Source organism: Schistocerca nitens, chromosome 9, assembly GCF_023898315.1.
Source record: "Schistocerca nitens isolate TAMUIC-IGC-003100 chromosome 9, iqSchNite1.1, whole genome shotgun sequence".
In the NCBI taxonomy this organism is placed as follows: Eukaryota; Metazoa; Arthropoda; class Insecta; order Orthoptera; family Acrididae; genus Schistocerca; species Schistocerca nitens.
This window is the reverse complement of record NC_064622.1, coordinates 349,961,202-349,983,227: the sequence shown is the minus strand read 5'-3', so window position 1 is coordinate 349,983,227 and position 22,026 is coordinate 349,961,202. Positions and strand designations below refer to the sequence as shown.

The window sequence follows — 22,026 nt, the reverse complement described above, 5'->3', positions numbered from 1 at the left end:
TTAGCAAAAGAATGGCAAGAGACTGCTATTTATTGTTACTTAAACTGCTGCTTTCTTTGATAATGATCAACAAGAACCAAATAATAGACTGCGTATGATGGAACATGTTCTGAACGAGAGTTGTTGTTGTTGTTGTTGTTGTTGTTGTGGTCCTCAGTCCTGAGACTGGTTTGATGCAGCTCTCCATGCTACTCTATCCTGTGCAAGCTTCTTCATCTCCCAGTACCTACTGCAACCTACATCCTAACGAGAGTTAGGCGAAAATTTTTCTCCATTTGAAAATCTTTGCTGCCGCTTCTTTAGTATATCAAATTCTGCACAGAAATTAGAGTCATCTTAGATTTAAAAATCTAGTCAGTTGCCGTGCTTCATTTCTGACTGTATCACTATTAGGCATAAGAATAATACGAATATAAACATGACACGATACGTATATTCTTCCGCGTTTGCTGTTGTCTCACTCTAGTTTCGTAATTTATTAGGCAGACAGGATTTAAATGAGATAGCAGAAAATACGAAAGAATCCATAGCAAAATGTTTATATTCGTATTATTCTTATGGTGAAGAGAATACTGCATGCAATTCACATTTCATCAGGTTCCTATTAGCAACCATCTCTTCTCACAGGTAGAAAAAAATTCAGAACATAGAGTTGGCCATATTGACAAACTTTTTTGACGCAGAGGTTTTGGCGCCAGTATTTATCTTTGTGCCTACAAAGCATGCCTGTGTAGCGCTACATATATTCGATGGCAGAAGTTAGTTGTGGCGGCACCTACCAACATTTTTCAGAACTTCCGTTTGCTTTGCACTCAATTCTAAGCCGCAGGCGGTTTTTTTGGATTACAAAAACCGGAAAAAAAGTGCGGCTTAGATTCGAGTAAATACGGTAAGCTCTGAAAATGAAACAGTTAGTGATCCATCAGAATTGTGTAAAATATTTAATAATTGTTTCCTGTCAGTTCTGGACAGGTTTAATCAAAATTTTATTTGTACAGTTAAAAATGCATAACTCTTAAAAGCTGGTCTTCCAGGACTATTTTATCACATGTAGTTAGAGGAAATGAACAAAGGTGAAATTAAATCAAGTATTGAATGCTATAGAGTGAAGAGTTCCATGGATATGATGAAACTGCAATTAAGACTATGAAAACTGGGGCTCCATATTAATTCTGTACTCACAAGGTGATTGTGCCTGCTCTTCATCACCGATTTTGTCCAAATTTATGGTATGTACAGGACTTGGCCAGAAATGAAAGTAAGAGTAGTGGTGGCTCCAGATGGCCTAGCGTTTAGAAGAAATAGCAGTTTTTGTACAGGTCATGTAAGGCACGAGACGTCATGTTGGTGTAGTCTAAATGCAGCGGTTGGCGCGTCGGAAAGAATACAGGATGGTAATCTGAGGGTCTTCGGCTTGAGTCCCTATACTGAATTTTTTCTTTTATATTTTCAGTTTTTACATTATTCACACTGCAAATAAACCGAAATAATGCTCAGTATGTTGTATATATTAATATTTTTGTGAAAGGCATGAAAAGGAAAACCAAAAGAAAATTTGGGTATGCAAATAAATTACATTGAATATCATTCCAGCACGTGTAAATTAGCAGCTGTAAAGTAATAAACATATCTAACTTTATGTACAAAGTCATCGTGTACAGCTTACAATCTCTTTCTGGAAATTTATTTGCAATCCCAGGTTTTTTTTTTTTTTCCCACGACTTTCATGAAAATATCAATAAATACAATATACTGATTATTATTTATGTTTATTTGCATTATAAGTAACATAAAAATTGAAAATAAAGGAAAGTTTCCACATAGTGACTCAGTCCCAAGACTCTTGGATTACCGTTCTTTTCTCTTTCCATTGCGCCAATCGCTGACTGGAAACTATACTAACACCTGATTCTCCCCAAAATAGATATTTTTTGTTTTAATGTTAGGCCACCTCGAGCTCCAATTTCTGTTACTTTTGTTTCAGGCCAAACCCTGCTTATATAATAAATTTTAACTAAACCAGTGTAACGAGTAAGCCCAGTCCTCTTGTCAGTCACCTGTGGAATGTGTCTTCGAGTTGTGCTCAGTTTCTTGACCCCCCCCCCCTCCCCCTCAGGGCTCGGCATTCATTTACTGAGTACGGGCTTGATAACCCTGGGACTCCTTAACTTGGGACTGGTAAGGGCTGCCAGCACTCTGTCACCGTAAACTCTGGGCATGCTTCAGTGACCACCATGTGGCACAGTGTTGGAATGTTGTGTTTTGGAGAGGGGGGGAGGGGGGGTCTTGGCTTCACTGCCTGGATCACGAGGAAGGTACACACGGCCATAAAAACACCCTCAACCTCAACGTGTGCTATGTGCTTATTAGATGAATGGCTGTTGAGGTCTCTAGCGAGCAATCTCTGGGGCAGCTGCCACTCCCCAGTTGTATAAGGCTTACTCAGGCATGTAGGGCTATGCCTTGGTTGATGGTTTGTTTCCCTAGCATCTCAAGGGATTCCGGTAGAACGGTCTCATCAAACAACTACTGCTAACGGGATGGGTGTACCATCAGGCAGTACCTACACCCACTCCTCAAAGAGAGCTTGGTTGGTTAGTCCTCCCGAAAAGGAATCTCAGAATCATGGTAACAGGGCATTAGTGTGCCACAACACTTTCATTGTAATCAAGCGAACAGGAGGAACCTTTGAGAAGATCTCACCTTTCTATATTCACAAGACATTGGAAGGTATTGCAGGGTCTCCGAAAAATCTCAAACGACTTTGTAATGGAACACTTTTAGTTGAAACTGCTAATTCCAACCAAATATCTAAGCTTCTGGGATGTAGGGCCCAGTTGAGGCTGATTTGCGTAACACCCTTAACTTGAGTAAGGGCATGGTTACCTGCTCCTATATAATGGAGATTTCAAAATGTCCTTTCACAGTTTTCTTCAGCCTCAGGAGTAGAAAGAAGTTGCAGTCCCCCGTACAGGACGAATGCAGTGGCTGAGGCAACATAACAGTTTGGTTTTTTGCCAAAAAATCATGAACAAGCATCGAACTGTGAGTGGGAGCATTATCGTGATGCCATTTCCATGAATTATTTTGTCACAATTCTGGTCATTTTCTTTGGATTGCTTGATGCAAACGGCACACAATTTCCAGGTAGTATTCCTTATTGACCATGCGATCATAAGGCAGGAACTCGTTATGAACTGTCCCATTACAATTGAATAAAATGGGAGGATTGGGCCTTGGTTTCAATGTCATACCCATATCTCATGTTTCATCGCTTCTTTAGAAGTTCTGGATTGTTGTCGACTTCATTCAGCAATTTGTGAGCGGTGTCTGTGTGACATTGTTTTTCATCAAAATTCAACCATTTTGTAACAAACTTTGCTGCTACATGTTTCATGCCCAAAACATCCAAAGAAACTGCTTGGCATGATATGTAAATTGAGGGGGTATCACTGCTGTAAGCTGCAGCAGGACATTAAGCGGAAACTGTGATGATGAGTGAAAATGTGTGGCAGATCTGGATTCAGACATGGTATCTCCAGCGTACTAGGCAGATGTGGTAATCATTGCACCATCTGAGACATTTATATGTTATGTGTATGTGTGGTATCTGTTATTTTGGACATGTTGGAAAGGACAGACACCATGCATTCATATGATTGATAAGCCTAGCTGGGCAATGGATCCACCTTTTTAATTGTAAATGCACAAATACATCAGACGTCTTGTGGGAATCTCTGGGTAGTGAACAGGAGTATAGTGGACAGGGACTGCGGATAGATGGCGCTTGGTGGGAGTGTGGATAGGCCGTGAGGTGTGCCGAGCTAATCTGTGCAGTTAGATAATGCTGTGTCCCAGATGTGCCGTGGTTACTGCACCTACCTAGTAAGCAGGAGGCCCCGGAGTCGAATCCTGGTCTGGTACACATTTTCACTCATCACTGCTAATTCCACTTAATCTCATGCTGCAGCTGACAGCAGTGATCCCCCTTCAATTCACATATAATGTTTCACAACTGCAGATACTGTGTGATGTCTGTTTTTTCAGACATGTCTGACACATTCATATAACGTATACGAGGTGTGGCTAGAAAAAAACCGGACTAGTACTGGTGAAACAATAAAACGAATGCAATAAGGCTGAAAGTCGCGTGGCCTGTCACGTGACTCTCGCTCCGCCTACTGCTCGAGTTTCATCTGCCTCCTGCACTCAGTCTGCCCGTGGCGTCTGTTTTAAGTAGTTGACGTTTTGTCTGTGCGTCGGAAAATGTTGAGTGTACAGAAAGAACAGCGTGTTAACATCAAATTTTGTTTCAAACTAGGAAAATCTGCAAGTGAAATGTTTGTAATGTTACAACAAGTGTACGGCGATGATTGTTTATCGCGAACACAAGTGTTTGAGTGGTTTAAACGATTTAAAGATGGCCGCGAAGACACCAGTGATGACACTCGCACTGGCAGACCATTGTCAGCAAAAACTGATGCAAACATTGAAAAAATCGGTAAACTTGTTCGACACTTTCCTTGTCAACTCCTGTTAACTCAGACACTGCTCTGATTGTTAAACGGCGATCTTGTCGAACAAGTTTACCGATTTTTTCAATGTTTGCATCAGTTTTTGCTTACAATGGTCTGCCAGTGCGAGTGTCATCACTGGTGTCTTCGTGGCCATCTTTAAATCGTTTAAACCACTCAAACACTTGTGTTCGCGATAAACAATCATCGCCGTACACTTGTTGTAACATTACAAACATTTCACTTGCAGATTTTCCTAGTTTGAAACAAAATTTGATGTTAACACGCTGTTCTTTCTGTACACTCAACATTTTCCGACGCACAGACAAAACGTCAACTACTTAAAACAGACGCCACGGGCAGACTGAGTGCAGGAGGCAGATGAAACTCGAGCAGTAGGCGGAGCGAGAGTCACGTGACAGGCCACGCGATTTTCAGCCTTATTGCATTCGTTTTATTGTTTCACCAGTACTAGTCCGGTTTTTTTCTAGCCACACCTCGTACTTGGCATGAGCCATAGGATATGCTGACATCATCAGCAACCGCTCTGATAAGGTGATTCGACAATATTCAAGAACCATTTTCTTCACTTATTCCACATTGTTGTCAGTAATTGATACATTATGGCATCCAGGGTGGTGGTCGTCTTCAGTGCCCTCTCTACACTCTTTGAAATATTTATACCACTCGTAAACTCTTGTCTTACTCATATTCGCCAAAGGCCAAAGTCTATATTTCGAATATGGTGCTGCACTTTATTCCATTATTGAAGCAAAATTGAATGCAAATCCAAATGCTAACATACATCAGGAACAAGTGTACCAACAGGGTGATAAAGATAATAATAATAATTATTATTATTATAATTTAAGAACTGAATTCAGGAACATCATCAAAAAACATAAATTTGACGCCACAACACAGAAGTGACCAGGATGCAAATGGACAGTGGAGCGAAAGAAACAACACAGTGAACACATGAAGAAAATTTGGGCTCAGAAAAAACATAAACAATCATCATAAAGGAATTCAAGTTTAAACGCTCTCTTAAATGGGAATAATCGAAAATAATAATAATAATAATAATTTAAAACTGGAAGTACAAAGCCCATGAAATTAAAAAAATTCCCTTACTTTTTGATCACTATTGGTGACAAAATTCTTGTTCTGTGGATCTGCATGCTCACTCCATAGGTAAATTTGCGAACACATGCATCAAGTAACTAAATGAACTTGTCTATCCGACTTGGGAGATGGTAGAAGACAAAAGAGTGAGGTAGAAACTGGTTATTTTTTTTAATTGTTAAAATCGGAATACACCTTGTGATAATAGCTTAATTAAGGCTGATGTCTGTGAAATATTTTAGAAACACTTGAAGTGGTATCAGACATGATAATGATGAAGTATGAAAGATATAGCATGTGGATCCCTGAGTGTCACATCAAGGAGGTGGACACATACTCAGAGAGGACACTCAGCAGTGGCAGTTGTGTGGAGACCAATGTCTTGAAGTTATCCAAGTGATCACACAGATTACGCAATAGCCTTGTAGTGTGTTTGTCCTGCAAATGCGAAAGTAGCAGATCAAATAGCCGTTAGCTTTCTGATTCAGTCCATGTGCTTCATTGTCTTTCAGATATTTTTTGAGTCTGCAAATTATATGCTTGGGAAAGGAACTGTGCATTGAAGACTATTGGATCCCTCCTGACAAAGTACGTATGCTTACGTTGTATGTTTCACCTTGCATCGTTTAGTTTCTCTGTATCAGTATTTTTAATCACAGATGACCCAGTGGTTGAGTGTAGTGCGGTCAATTAATGCATAACATTCTTCTTGCTGCCAGGGTGTGTGTCGTGAAACCTAGTAGTAGAGACAGGGTTCCAGTCAATTTATTTCAAGACACGCATGGCAGAGAAAGTAACTTAAGAGTGTTATTGATACAAGTAAGTTTAAGCTCACATTCTCTGTGAAGATGAAGTTAGTATTAGCTTCGTGTTGAATGTGCAGGGGACATATTCTGAGTTTATGGTTTTGCATGAAGGCTCATTGTGCTTTGGGTCCAGAGATAGTCATTTAGAGGCAGCATCATGTGGTTCTGTTCGTGCTTGTGGGCTTAACAATCCCTTTTTCTGGCCTAAATTCATTTTAGTGTTTTGATGTAAGGCAGGTATCTCGGAGAGATGGATTATCTGGGAGCATTTCTATTAATAAAGTAATAAGGTAAGTTTACAGTATGGTAAACTGCAGAACGACACTAATGAGCTGTAAAGTTGAGTTGCTACACAACATAAGTTCGTTCCTGTACCTAACCTCAGGCACCATGACACAAGTAGGTGAATAAATAGTTAGCATTCAAAACTAAAATCACAGCTAAGCTCCCTGATAAGTTCGAAATCGTCTGTAATTCTTAATATTTCTCTTGTAATATTTTCTATAGTTTGATCTGTTACATGCTACCATATTGTAACTTTTAAGTATATAATTCCATACTCGGAGAATCTTCAAAAGTGGCAACCTGCAATATCCCCTTGCAACTGTAGAGTTGAGTCTTGTTATATGAACAGTTGGGGGCAAAAAAGCTTGACGTGTATGAAATATTTAAAGTACCAAATGATGTTCTTACAAGTACATTACATGTTGGTAGGGCTCAAAATTCTGTGTGTGTGGCTGACATGTGGGATACCAATTCATTTCTAAACTTCTTTTCCTGTGCATCAGTTTTCCTCTCTGAATGGGTCTATTTCAGACTACTCCCTAATGACAACCTGGCTCGCTTGTAGGATGTAGATTATGACTTTTTCCACTTTCTTCATTTATTTACCCCATGTATATCTGTTAACTTATATTCAGTCTCCACATCTGGGTTTGGCCTCCAGTTTTTCTAAAAAATTTGTATAGAAGTCCTGACCATACAGTGAATGTTGCCCAATACTCAGCATGGTAGGCAGTTCACATGGACACAGTGTCATGATCACGCAGGGATCACACTACTGTTGCCCGATCTTTCACTTTCCTGGGCATGCCAAGGAGTCTTATCTGTCCGGGGGCACAGTGTCTGTCTGTCTGTCTGTCTGTCTGGGGACACCATGTCTCTGGACACCGACCATTGAGCCAGGTGGCCTTTGCTTTGACTGTGTGCCTTCATTCAGAAAGAATAGGCAGTATCATGGCAGACAGTGTAAGAAGACAGAAATTATCTCCTTGTGGCTGCAAGGCTTCGTTAATCTCTATTGACAGACTGCAATTTAGTGCAGATTGTTGTGTTCCTAGTAACCTTATCTCTCTGACCACTCCGTGGCAGGGAAGCAAAATCAAACGACTTGCACTCACTCCCCTCAGTTTGTGGTTTGCATCCAAAACAAGTGGGGCCCTTTCTGTGTACTAAGCAAATGCCCTTTGTGGAGAATACTGAAAACATATTTGGTGAACTTTCTTCCCTTAGTAAAGTACAAAGTGGTTCCATATTAATTATGACAGCAAATCCTTCCCAGTCCTAGGCATTACTCTCTTGTAAACAACTTAGTGATGTACTTTTTACAATTGCACCTCATATGAGCCTAATCATGGAACAGAGTTTAACTTTTCATCAAGATGTAACACTGCAGATACACAAAGAACTATGTGAACATTTGGAGAAGTGAGGAATCAGATTCACACATCGAGGACTGCCAAACTACAAGGGTGACACTCGAGCAGTCATCCTCACTTTTGTCAGGGATTCGTTTCCAGAGGAGGTCAAAATCACTGTTTACCACTGCAATGTGTAGCTGAATTTCCCCTTCCTTTGGCCCCTCCCCCACACCATGCAGTGCTGTAAACATCAGTGCTTCGGGTATACATCTAAGACAAAATAAAGAACGACGCACCGTGAAGGAATTGTCTGAATGGGACAGAAATCAATAGATATGTTGTAGAAACTCCCTCCCCCATCCTCGAAGTGTATTACTCTAATGAAGGAGTGCAAAATACAAGAACTGAAGGTCTCCAATTGCCCTCTTACACTACTGGACATTAAAATTGTTGCACCACGAAGATGACATGCTACAGACACGAAATTTAACCGACAGGAAGAAGATGCCGTGATATGCAAATGATTAGCTTTTCAGAGCATTCACACAAGGTTGGCGCCGGTGCCGACACCTACAACGTGCTGACATGAGGAAAGTTTCCAACCGATTTCTCATACACAAACAGCAGTTGACCAGTGTTGCCTTGTGAAACGTTGTTGTCATTCCTCGTGTAAGGAGGAGAAATGCGTAACATCATGTTTCCGACTTTGATAAAGGTCGGATTGTAGCCTATAGTGATTGCGGTTTATCGTATCGCGACATTGCTGCTCGCGTTGGTCGAGATCCAATGACTGTTAGCAGAATATGGACTCAGTGGGTTCAGGAGGGTAATACAGAACGACGTGCTGGATCCCAACGGCCTCGTATCACTAGCAGTCGAGATGCAGGCATCTTATCCGCATGGCTGTAATGGACCATGCAGCTACATCTTGATCCCTGAGTCAACAGATGGGACGTTTGCAAGACAACAACCATCTGCACGAACAGTTCGACGACATTTGCAGCATCATGGACTATCAGATCGGAGACCATGGCAGCGGTTACCCTTGACGCTGCATCACAGACAGGAGCGCCTGCGATGGTGTACTCAACAACGAACCTGGGTGCATGAATGGTAAAACGTCATTTTTTCGGATGAATCCAGGTTCTATTTACACCATCATGATGGTCGCATCTGTGTTTGGCGACATCGCGGTGAACGCACATTGGAAGCGTGTATTCGTCATCGCCATACTGGCGTATCACTCGGCGTGATGGTATGGGGTGCCATTGGTTACACGTCTCGGTCAGCTCTTGTTCGTATTGACGGCGCTTTGAACAGTGGACGTTACATTTCAGATGTGTTACGACCCGTGGCTCTACCCTTCGTTCGATCCCTGCAAAACCCTACATTTCAGCAGGATAATGCACGACCGCATGTTGCAGGTCCTTTACGGGCCTTTCTGGATACAGAAGATGTTGGACTGCTGGCCTGGCCAGCACATTCTCCAGATCTCTCACCAATTGAAAATGTCCGGTCAATGGTGCCAGAGCAACTGGCTCGTCACAATATGCCAGTCACTACTCTTGATGAACTGTGATATCGTGTTGAAGCTGCATGGGCAGCTGTACCCGTACACGCCATCCAAGCTCTGTTTGACTCAATGCCCAGGCGTATCAACGCTGTTATTACAGCCAGAGGTGGTTGTTCTGGGTACTGATTTCTCAGGATCTATGCACCCAAATGCGTGAAAATTTAACCACGTATCAGTTCTAGTGTAATATATTTGTCCAATGAATACTCCTTTATCATATGCATTTCTTCTTGGGGTAGCAATTTTAATGGCCAGTAGTGTATATTTTGTGACCCTCGACCCTACCTCCTGTGCCAGCTGCCTTGGTCACCCTTCTTTTACTCTGTTAATTGCTTTTAGATTCAGTTCGCCCTTGTGTCTGACACACCCCTTTTTTTTTTTTTTTTTTTTTTTTTTTTTTTTTTTTTTTTTTTTTTTTTAGTGGTCGCACTATGATGAAGGCATGACCTTAAGGATTCTTTATCCTTGATGCTAGCTGATAATGAAATAATGGTTAAATTAGATTTTTCCTTGCTCCAAGATAGTGGGTGCTGCTTCCACCTTTAATGCCTGCAGAGCCCGGGGGACACTTGTGTAGCCTCACCTATCTACTGATGTCATTATTTATTTCACCTTATTTTACTACTGTCGGTCCAACTGATGGAATGACATTTTTAGTCATTTCTGTTTTTCTATTATAAATCTCCTGGCTTAGAAGGCTGTCTTTCCTCCAAAACTGTCTTAGCCAGATAGATAAAGAACCTACTCACCAAGTGCCAGCAGGAGCATACGTGCGCGCGCGTCCATTAAGGAAATTTGCAAGCTTCTGGGCCAGTGGCTTCTTCTTCTGACAGAAGTGTTTAAGGGAAAGGAAGAAGGATGAAGAAAAAGGATTGGCAAGGTTTAAGAAATGGGGAGAGATTGGGAAACTTGCCCAGAACCCCAGGACAGGGGAGACTTGCAGACAGAATACGAAGAAAAGACAAGGAGGAGGAGGAGCCACTGGGTCTGAAAGCTAGCGAATTTCCGTTACCTTTGTATATGTGTCGCTTGGTGAGTAGACTTTTATGTATCCATTTACATTGTGTTTTCAAAAATTGATCATTTTCCTTAACCCATTAGCGCCGGAATTAATTATTTATTGATTTTTTTAAAAAAAATGCGTTGTTATGCCTGTAAAAGGCATAAATTGCACAACAGAGTTGTTTCGATGAAAGTCATTACCGCTATTAGCGAGATATTTGATGTTGCCATATGGCAACGCTAGGCGCTTTCACTACCTAAATTTATATGGATTACAACTTCAACTAAAATAAGTAGGTTATTGAAATTTCTTATTACATATACAAGTTTTGTGCAAATTTATTATTCTGTCTTCATCATACAATTGATACTTTATAACACAGTACAATTAATAATCAAAAATCAAATCTTGAACTGAGCATTATTTTACATGAAATGGAATAAAACAGTCAATACACAATTCCGCATTACACTTTTAACACATTGTTCTCACAATAGATTTACAGTCCTTGTGTGCACACCTTTTCTTCTTCTTTCCTTCTGTGTGCTGGACGAGGTGGTCAGTCTTATCAAATCTAATTGAATCTGATATGCGCCTGTTGGAACATGCCCTTGATGCAGATAGTCTCCCGGCTCCTTTTGGTAAAGCTTGGTGTCTTTGCAAGTACACTGTTGCTACTTCTCTCTTGAAATCAAGCTGAGAAATAGTTTGGTTTCTTGCTTCATTATACAAAATCTAACTGTTTTGTATGGTGACATCTAACGTCCATGTAAAGAGACACCAGTACCATTTCTTGCTTCTTACTGCAATGTGATAGCATGCTAGATTCTGATCCATCTGATCAGTACCTCCCATATACGTATTATATTTGGCTACCAGTTTTGGTCTGGGAATCATTATATTTCGCTTTTTTAGTTGCGAGAATCTCTTGACTTGTCCAGCTTCTTGTGCACCACATGAAGACGAGATCATTGTGACAACTGAGTTGTCCAGCCACCGCACATACAATAATCCATCATTCTTCTCTATTGCTGTTTCAAAATATCCCCGATCTTTCTTGGAAAATAATTTTGGGGCTCAACAAACACATCACCTTCAATATCGTCATTATAAAGAATCTTCAGCGCCTCAGCAAGCGAGAAACCTCTTCTAAAACAAAAATGAGAAAATTTGTCCTTTTACTGAGTGCAAGTGCCTAGCATTGCCATATGGCAACACCGATGTTCAAACGGCCTAAATAAACGTAATTTATTTCACAGCAAGCAGTAACCTCCAAAGAATATATATGTAAGTATTTAAAGCACAACCATACTAAAAAACCAAATTATATATCGTAAGTTACTGTGTAAAACATACTTACTCGAACTTGCACTCCATTTTTCTTCGTCATTCAGCAAATGACGACTTCCAACAGTGCTTACGCCGCAGAATTTAAATGTATTGTTAAAACTGTTTCATTGTAGTGATCTTTACAGTCTTGCGGAACGGAATCCAGTGCTGCCAACACTCTCGCTTCGTTGATGTCGTGGAATCAACAATTATAAAAAAGTGTTACAAACGGCACTAATTAGCCCTTAATTGGGTTTATGGATGGTCATCACTATAAATCTCATCAGTACACAAATAGCTTTAAACTTACCTGAACAAGTTATGGAGTTAATGTGGTCCAAACAGAACGTAGGTGGTGTTATGCTGGGTACTTCGACATGTTACAGGGCTATGAGCTGCCTGATGTAGTAACTAAAGTAGCCTGTCAGGAATATGCTGCTTTAAGTTTATGACATCCATTAACAGTACGTTGTGTAATGGGTAATCTAGAGGCTGTTGTTTGTGTGGACACGAAAGTAGCAGGAAGTGAGGAACAAGGTAGCCAGTGAAATTGACAATCCGGACTAAGCACACTTAATTGATTCTTAACCCTCTGCTTACCAGAAAATCTGTATAGCATTGCCTACCAGTCAGGCCTGGTTTTTTAAATTGACACTACTTTGACTACTTACAGTGTGAATGATTTTTGAGGTATAAATACATTTAAAATAATTTTATTTTTTTAAAATTTGCATTAAAAAAGAAACACACATTTACTGACGTGTTTTATTCTTATAATGAAACTTTTATTCTTATAGTGAATTTGTGTAGCAGTATGTTCTGAGTATACAGGTTGGTTGCACCTACAACGTGTAATTTGACATCTTCTTCTTCTTCTTCTTCTTCTCTCTCTCTCTCTCTCTCTCTCTCTCTCTCTCTCTCTCTTTCCCCCCCCTCCCCCCCCCCCTACAGAATATGTACATCTCCTTTCTTCAGCTGGTGTTTCAGTGCCCTTCGTGGATCCAGTGCTACTAATGAATTAATTGACTTGTTTATCACTGCTACTTTCTTTCCCAAATTGATTATTATGAAAGTCAGATGTATCATTTTTTTTTTTATTGGTAGTCAGCTTTATCCTAATTATGGATGCATTCATTACACATCGATCACATTGAAGAAAACCACCAATAGCCAGCATCTTGTTTTCCTCTCCACACTGTAGCATTGTATTTTCTAGTCTGGTGGGGTTGTCGAAAAATTACTTCTAGCTACATGGGCCTGCGAGGCCCATACGAAAGGAAATGTGCACCAACAATTTAACAAAAAGCCATAGGTAAATTTTTATCATTTTTTCCCAAAATTATGACTCTCTTGATAAATTAGGAAAAGTCATAAAATTTCATAAAAATAAAATGTGTAGTTACTAATAGAGAAAATATTAAACATAATGGATGTCCCTCTGATGCCTGATGGTAGGTAAAGGTAAATTCTGCCAGATTGGCTGTTTACAGTTGTTCCAGCACAGGTTTATGTATTGCTTTAATGATAGAGCCCGTAGGTAAGCGGTGCGTGTGCGACGCACATATTAGTACACCACATTTTGAAAACAAACTCTCTCTCTCTCTCTCTCACACACACACACACACACACACACACACACACACACACACACACACACACACACAAAAAAAAAATATATACATCCAAAACCTCTGTCCTATCCAAAGGCCTCACCTTCAGCCCCACTCCCAGATTCAACCAAACAGCCCTCGTCAAAGATTTACTGTCCTACACTCGTACCCTCTGCTGGAAATATCACTTTGCCACGAAGAAAAATGATCCTAATCCTACTCCTAATGATCCAACTCCCCAAGACACCATCCAAATTGAACCCTGCCTGGAACAGTTCCGTCCTCCGTCGCAGCGGGACCCACCTCCTCTTCCTCAAAATCACCCTCTCCAAACCTTACAGGAATTTCTGACTTCCAGCCTTGCATCTCAATCCTTCTTGAAAAACCTTAATCCTACTCCCAACATCACCACTGCTGAAGCCCAGGCTATCCGTGATCTGAAGGCTGACCGATCCATCGTCATTCTTCCAGCGGACAAGGGTTCCACGACCGTGGTACTTGATCGTCTGGAGTATGTGGCTGAGGGACTGCGTCAGCTTTCAGACAACACCACATACAAAGTTTGCCAAGGTAACCCCATTCCTGATGTCCAGGCGGAGCTTCAAGGAATCCTCAGAACCTTAGGCCCCCTGCAAAACCTTTCACCTGACTGCATCAACCTCCTGACCCCACCGACACCCCGCACCCCTACCTTCTACCTTCTTCCTAAAATCCACAAACCCAATCATACCGGCCGCCCCATTGTAGCTGGTTACCAAGCCCCCACAGAACGTATCTCTGCCTACGTAGATCAACACCTTCAACCCATTACATGCAGTCTCCCATCCTTCATCAAAGACACCAACCACTTTCTCGAACGCCTGGAATCCTTACTCAATCTGTTACCCCCGGAAACCATCCTTGTAACCATTGATGCCACTTCCTTATACACAAATATTCCGCACATCCAGGGCCTCGCTGCAATGGAGCACTTCCTTTCACGCCGATCACCTGCCACCCTACCTAAAACCTCTTTCCTCATCACCTTAGCCAGCTTCATCCTGACCCACAACTTCTTCACTTTTGAAGGCCAGACATACCAACAATTAAAGGGAACAGCCATGGGTACCAGGATGGCCCCCTCGTACGCCAACCTATGCATGGGTCGCTTAGAGGAAGCCTTTACCCAGGCCTGCCAACCCAAAGTTTGGTACAGATTTATTGATGACATCTTCATGATCTGGACTCACAGTGGAGAAGAACTTCAGAATTTCCTCTCCAACCTCAACTCCTTTGGTTCCATCAGATTCACCTGGTCCTACTCCAAATCCCATGCCACTTTCCTTGACGTTGACCTCCACCTGTCCAATGGCCAGCTTCACACGTCCGTCCACATCAAACCCACCAACAAGCAACAGTACCTGCATTATGATAGCTGCTACCCATTCCACATCAAACGGTCCCTTCCCTACAGCCTAGGTCTTCGTGGCAAACGAATCTGGTCCAGTCCGGAATCCCTGAACCATTACACCAACAACCTGACAACAGCTTTCGCATCTTGCAACTACCCTCCCGACCTGCTACAGAAGCAAATAACCAGAGCCACTTCCTCATCCCCTCGAACCCAGAATCCCCCACAGAAGAACCACAAAAGTGCCCCACTTGTGACAGGATACTTTCCGGGACTGGACCAGACTCTGAATGTGGCTCTCCAGCAGGGATACGACTTCCTCAAATCCTGCCCTGAAATGAGATCCATCCTTCATGAAATCCTCCCCACTCCACCAAGAGTGTCTTTCCGCCGTCCACCTAACCTTCGTAACCTGTTAGTTCATCCCTATGAAATCCCCAAACCACCTTCCCTACCCTCTGGCTCCTATTCCTTGTATGTGCCCCCAGTGTAAAACCTGTCCCATGCACCCTCCCACCACCACCTACTCCAGTCCTGTAACCCGGAAGGTGTACACGATCAAAGGCAGAGCCACATGTGAAAGCACCCACGTGTTTTACCAACTGACCTGCCTACACTGTGATGCATTCTATGTGGGAATGACCAGCAACAAACTGTCCATTCGCATGAATGGACACAGGCAGACAGTGTTTGTTGGTAATGAGGATCACCCTGTGGCTAAACATGCCTTGCTGCACGGCCAGCACATCTTGGCACAGTGTTACACCGTCCGGGTTATCTGGATACTTCCCACCAACACCAACCTATCCGAACTCCGGAGATGGGAACTTGCTCTTCAATATATCCTCTCTTCCCGTTACCCGTCAGGCCTCAATCTCCGCTAATTTCAAGTTGCTGCCACTCATACCTCACCTGTCATTCAACATCATCATTGCCTCTTCACTTCCGCCTCAACTGACATCTCTGCCCAAACTCTTTGTCTTTAAATATGTCTGCTTGTGTCTGTATATGTGTGGAGGGATATGTGTGTGTGTGTGTGTGTGTGTGTGTGTGTGTGTGTGTGTGTGTGCGCGTGTGTGTGTGCGCTAGTGTATACCCGTCCTTTTTTCCCCCTAAGGTAAGTCTTTCCGCTCCCGGGATTGGAATGACTCCTTACGCTCTCCCTTAAAACCCACTTCCTTTCGTCTTTCCCTCTCCTTCCCTCTTTCCTGATGAGGCAACAGTTTGTTGCGAAAGACACACAAACACACACACAAAATTCAAGCTTTCCCCTAAGGTAAGTCTTTCCGCTCCCGGGATTGGAATGACTCCTTACCCTCTCCCTTAAAACACACATCCTTTCGTCTTTCCCTCTCCTTCCCCTCTTTCCTGATGAGGCAACAGTTTGTTGCGAAAGCTTGAATTTTGTGTGTGTGTTTGTGTGTCTGTCGACCTGCCAGCACTTTCATTTGGTAAGTCCCATCATCTTTGTTTTTGGAAAAAAAATATATATATATAATATAATGTGACTTACCGAACGAAATCGCTGGCAGGTCGATAGACACACAAACACACACACACAATTCAAGCTTTCGCAACAAACTGTTGCCTCATCAGGAAAGAGGGGAAGGAGAGGGAAAGACGAAAGGATGTGTGTTTTAAGGGAGAGGGTAAGGAGTCATTCCAATCCCGGGAGCGGAAAGACTTACCTTAGGGGGAAAAAAGGACAGGAATACACCCGCGCGCACACACACACACATCCATCCACACATATACAGACACAAGCAGACATATTTAAAGACAAAGAGTTTGGGCAGAGATGTCAGTCAAGGTGGAAGTGAAGAGGCAAAGATGATGTTGAATGGCAGGTGAGGTATGAGTGGCGGCAACTTGAAATTAGCGGAGATTGAGGCCTGGTGGGTAACGGGAAGAGAGGATATATTGAAGAGCAAGTTCCCATCTCCGGAGTTCGGATAGGTTGGTGTTGGTGGGAAGTATCCAGATAACCCGGACGGTGTAACACTGTGCTAAGATGTGCTGGCCGTGCACCAAGGCATGTTTAGCCACAGGGTGATCCTCATTACCAACAAACACTGTCTGCCTGTGTCCATTCATGCGAATGGACAGTTTGTTGCTGGTCATTCCCACATAGAATGCATCACAGTGTAGGCAGGTCAGTTGGTAAATCACGTGGGTGCGTTCACATGTGGCTCTGCCTTTGATCGTGTACACCTTCCGGGTTACAGGATTGGAGTAGGTGGTGGTGGGAGGGTGCATGGGCAGGTTTTACACCGGGGGTGGCTACAAGGATAGGTGCCAGAGGGTAGGGAAGGTGGTTTGGGGATTTCATGGGGATGAACTAACAGGTTACGAAGATTAGGTGGACGGCGGAAAGACACTCAAGGTGGAGTGGGGAGGATTTCATGAAGGATGGATCTCATTTCAGGGCAGGATTTGAGGAAGTCGTATCCCTGCTGGAGAGCCACATTCAGAGTCTGGTCCAGTCCCGGAAAGTATCCTGTCACAAGTGGGGCACTTTTGTGGTTCTTCTGTGGGGGATTCTGGGTTCAAGGGGATGAGGAAGTGGCTCTGGTTATTTGCTTCTGTAGCAGGTCGGGAGGGTAGTTGCGAGATGCGAAAGCTGTTGTCAGGTTGTTGGTGTAATGGTTCAGGGATTCCGGACTGGACCAGATTCGTTTGCCACGAAGACCTAGGCTGTAGGGAAGGGACCGTTTGATGTGGAATGGGTAGCAGCTATCATAATGCAGGTACTGTTGCTTGTTGGTGGGTTTGATGTGGACGGACGTGTGAAGCTGGCCATTGGACAGGTGGAGGTCAACGTCAAGGAAAGTGGCATGGGATTTGGAGTAGGACCAGGTGAATCTGATGGAACCAAAGGAGTTGAGGTTGGAGAGGAAATTCTGAAGTTCTTCTCCACTGTGAGTCCAGATCATGAAGATGTCATCAATAAATCTGTACCAAACTTTGGGTTGGCAGGCCTGGGTAAAGGCTTCCTCTAAGCGACCCATGCATAGGTTGGCGTACGAGGGGGCCATCCTGGTACCCATGGCTGTTCCCTTTAATTGTTGGTATGTCTGGCCTTCAAAAGTGAAGAAGTTGTGGGTCAGGATGAAGCTGGCTAAGGTGATGAGGAAAGAGGTTTTAGGTAGGGTGGCAGGTGATCGGCGTGAAAGGAAGTGCTCCATTGCAGCGAGGCCCTGGATGTGCGGAATATTTGTGTATAAGGAAGTGGCATCAATGGTTACAAGGATGGTTTCCGGGGGTAACAGATTGAGTAAGGATTCCAGGCGTTCGAGAAAGTGGTTGGTGTCTTTGATGAAGGATGGGAGACTGCATGTAATGGGTTGAAGGTGTTGATCTACGTAGGCAGAGATACGTTCTGTGGGGGCTTGGTAACCAGCTACAATGGGGCGGCCGGTATGATTGGGTTTGTGGATTTTAGGAAGAAGGTAGAAGGTAGGGGTGCGGGGTGTCGGTGGGGTCAGGAGGTTGATGCAGTCAGGTGAAAGGTTTTGCAGGGGGCCTAAGGTTCTGAGGATTCCTTGAAGCTCCGCCTGGACATCGGGAATGGGGTTACCTTGGCAAACTTTGTATGTGGTGTTGTCTGAAAGCTGACGCAGTCCCTCAGCCACATACTCCCGACGATCAAGTACCACGATCGTGGAACCCTTGTCCGCCGGAAGAATGACGATGGATTGGTCAGCCTTCAGATCACGGATAGCCTGGGCTTCAGCAGTGGTGATGTTGGGAGTAGGATTAAGGTTTTTCAAGAAGGATTGAGATGCAAGGCTGGAAGTCAGAAATTCCTGTAAGGTTTGGAGAGGGTGATTTTGAGGAAGAGGAGGTGGGTCCCGCTGCGACGGAGGACGGAACTGTTCCAGGCAGGGTTCAATTTGGATGGTGTCTTGGGGAGTTGGATCATTAGGAGTAGGATTAGGATCATTTTTCTTCGTGGCAAAGTGATATTTCCAGCGGAGGGTACGAGTGTAGGACAGTAAATCTTTGACGAGGGCTGTTTGGTTGAATCTGGGAGTGGGGCTGAAGGTGAGGCCTTTGGATAGGACAGAGGTTTCGGATTGGGAGAGAGGTTTGGAGGAAAGGTTAACTACTGAATTAGGGTGTTGAGGTTCCAGGTTGTGTTGATTGGAATTTTGAGGTTTTGGAGGGAGTGGAGCTGGAAGTGGGAGATTGAGTAGATGGGAGAGACTGGGTTGGTGTGCAATGAGAGGAGGTTGAGGTTTGCTGGAAAGGTTGTGAAGGGTGAGTGAGTTGCCTTTCCGGAGGTGGGAAACCAGGAGATTGGATAGTTTTTTGAGGTGGAGGGTGGCATGCTGTTCTAATTTACGGTTGCCCTGTAGGAGGATGCTTTGAACAGCCGGTGTGGATGTGGGAGAGGAAAGATTAAGGACTTTTATTAAGGATAGGAGTTGACGGGTGTGTTCATTGGCTGAGTTGATGTGTAGGTGAAGGATTAGGTGGGTGAGGGCAATGGATTGTTCAGTTTGGAGCTGGTATAGGGACTGATGGAAAGAAGGGTTGCAGCCAGAGATGGGAACTTTAAGTGTGAGGCCTTTGGGGGTAATGCCAAATGTCAGACAAGCCTGAGAAAATAGAATATGGAGCGTAATCTGGCTAGGGCGAAGGCATGTTTGCGGAGGGAATGTAAATAAAACTTAATGGGGTCGTTGTGGGGGTGTTGTGAGGGTGACATGGTATTAGAAGGTGGAAAGTGTAACATGAGGCTGAAATGAAAATGAAAATAAAAATATATGGGGAGAGATAAAGGTGGACTGGAAAGCAACTGGAGATCTGGTGTGAAAAAAGGTGAGAAGGTGTTGGGTACAGCTGGGCTATGTTGGACTTGGGTTGGTAGACAACGATGTGCACAAAGCTTAGGTGGTTGTGTTGCCGCCAAAACACGTTAAAGGACGGAGAAATTCGGGAAAATTTCGAGAAAACTGCGTGTAATGTATTAAAAGGAGTGGTTTTGTGGTGGCAGATTATGAAAATGAGGCTAACAATTGTCTGACGAAGAAATAACGACGTTAAAACCTGTGGGAAGCGGATAAAAATTATCCGTGATGTGGGAAAAACGGTAATGGAAATAAAGCGAAAGTTATTAGAACTAGCCGAAATGGTTGTTTAAAAGGTGAAAGGAACTGTTTGTGAACTAGAAATGGTGGATTTTATAGCGGCGGTAGTGTTGAAAGCGGTAAAAAAATTTTTTTGTTATGGTTTGGAAGTGGGTTACGTATTATTAAGTATATATAGGCGGGATAAAATTGTATAGCAGATTACGGTAAAAAGGAGAAGGTGAATACAAAGAGAAACTACTGGCAAAAACAGAAAGAGAAAATAAGACGACAGAAAAGATTTCGAAATGCAACAGTGACAATAACAAACGTAATTGTTGGGTTCAAATTACTGATATCAATATAATAGAGGGAAACATTCCACGTGGGAAAAATATATCTAAAAACAAAGGTGATGTGACTTACCGAACGAAAGCGCTGGCAGGTCTATAGACACACAGACAGACACACAAAATTCAATCTTTCGCAACAAACTGTTGCCTCATCAGGAAAGAGGGGAAGGAGAGGGAAAGACGAAAGGAAGTGGGATTTAAGGGAGAGGGTAAGGAGTCATTCCAATCCCGGGAGCGGAAAGACTTACCTTAGGGGGAAAAAAAGGACGGGTATACACTAGCGCGCGCACACACACACACACACACACACACACACACACACACACACACACATATCCATCCACACATTTACAGACACAAGCAGACATATTTAAAGAGAAAGAGTTTGGGCAGAGATGTCAGTCAAGGCGGAAGTGAAGAGGCAAAGATGATGTTGAATGACAGGTGAGGTATGAGTGGCGGCAACTTGAAATTAGCGGAGATTGAGGCCTGGTGGGTAACGGGAAGAGAGGATATATTGAAGAGCAAGTTCCCATCTCTGGAGTTCGGATAGGTTGGTGTTGGTGGGAAGTATCCAGATAACCCGGACGGTGTAACACTGTGCCAAGATGTGCTGGCCGTGCACCAAGGCATGTTTAGCCACAGGGTGATCCTCATTACCAACAAACACTGTCTGCCTGTGTCCATTCATGCGAATGGACAGTTTGTTGCTGGTCATTCCCACATAGAATGCATCACAGTGTAGGCAGGTCAGTTGGTAAATCACGTGGGTGCTTTCACACGTGGCTCTGCCTTTGATCGTGTACACCTTCCGGGTTACAGGACCGGAGTAGGTGGTGGTGGGAGGGTGCATGGGACAGGTTTTACACCGGGGGCGGTTACAAGGATAGGTGCCAGAGGGTAGGGAAGGTGGTTTGGGGATTTCATAGGGATGAACTAACAGGTTACGAAGGTTAGGTGGACGGCGGAAAGACACTCTTGGTGGAGTGGGGAGGATTTCATGAAGGATGGATCTCATTTCAGGGCAGGATTTGAGGTAGTCGTATCCCTGCTGGAGAGCCACATTCAGAGTCTGGTCCAGTCCCAGAAAGTATCCTGTCACAAGTGGGGCACTTTTGTGGTTCTTCTGTGGGGGATTCTGGGTTCGAGGGGATGAGGAAGTGGCTCTGGTTATTTGCTTCTGTACCAGGTCGGGAGGGTACTTGCGAGATGCGAAAGCTGTTGTCAGGTTGTTGGTGTAATGGTTCAGGGATTCCGGACTGGAGCAGATTCGTTTGCCACGAAGACCTAGGCTGTAGGGAAGGGACCGTTTGATGTGGAATGGGTGGCAGCTATCATAATGCAGGTACTCTTGCTTGTTGGTGGGTTTGGTGTGGATGGACGTGTGAAGCTGGCCATTGGACAGGTGGAGGTCAACGTCAAGGAAAGTGGCATGGGATTTGGAGTAGGACCAGGTGAATCTGATGGAACCAAAGGAGTTGAGGTTGGAGAGGAAATTCTGAAGTTCTTCTTCACTGTGAGTCCAGATCATGAAGATGTCATCAATAAATCTGTACCAAACTTTGGGTTGGCAGGCCTGGGTAACCAAGAAGGCTTCCTCTAAGCGACCCA

The 22,026-nt window shown here is 43.5% G+C and overlaps 1 protein-coding gene across 5 annotated transcripts in view; it reads left to right on the top strand.

Moving 5' to 3' along the window:
• The window catches only part of LOC126203118 (protein sex-lethal-like), a 125,023-nt gene that overhangs the window by 52,801 nt on the left and 50,196 nt on the right, over positions 1-22,026 (top strand). The window lies entirely within an intron of this gene.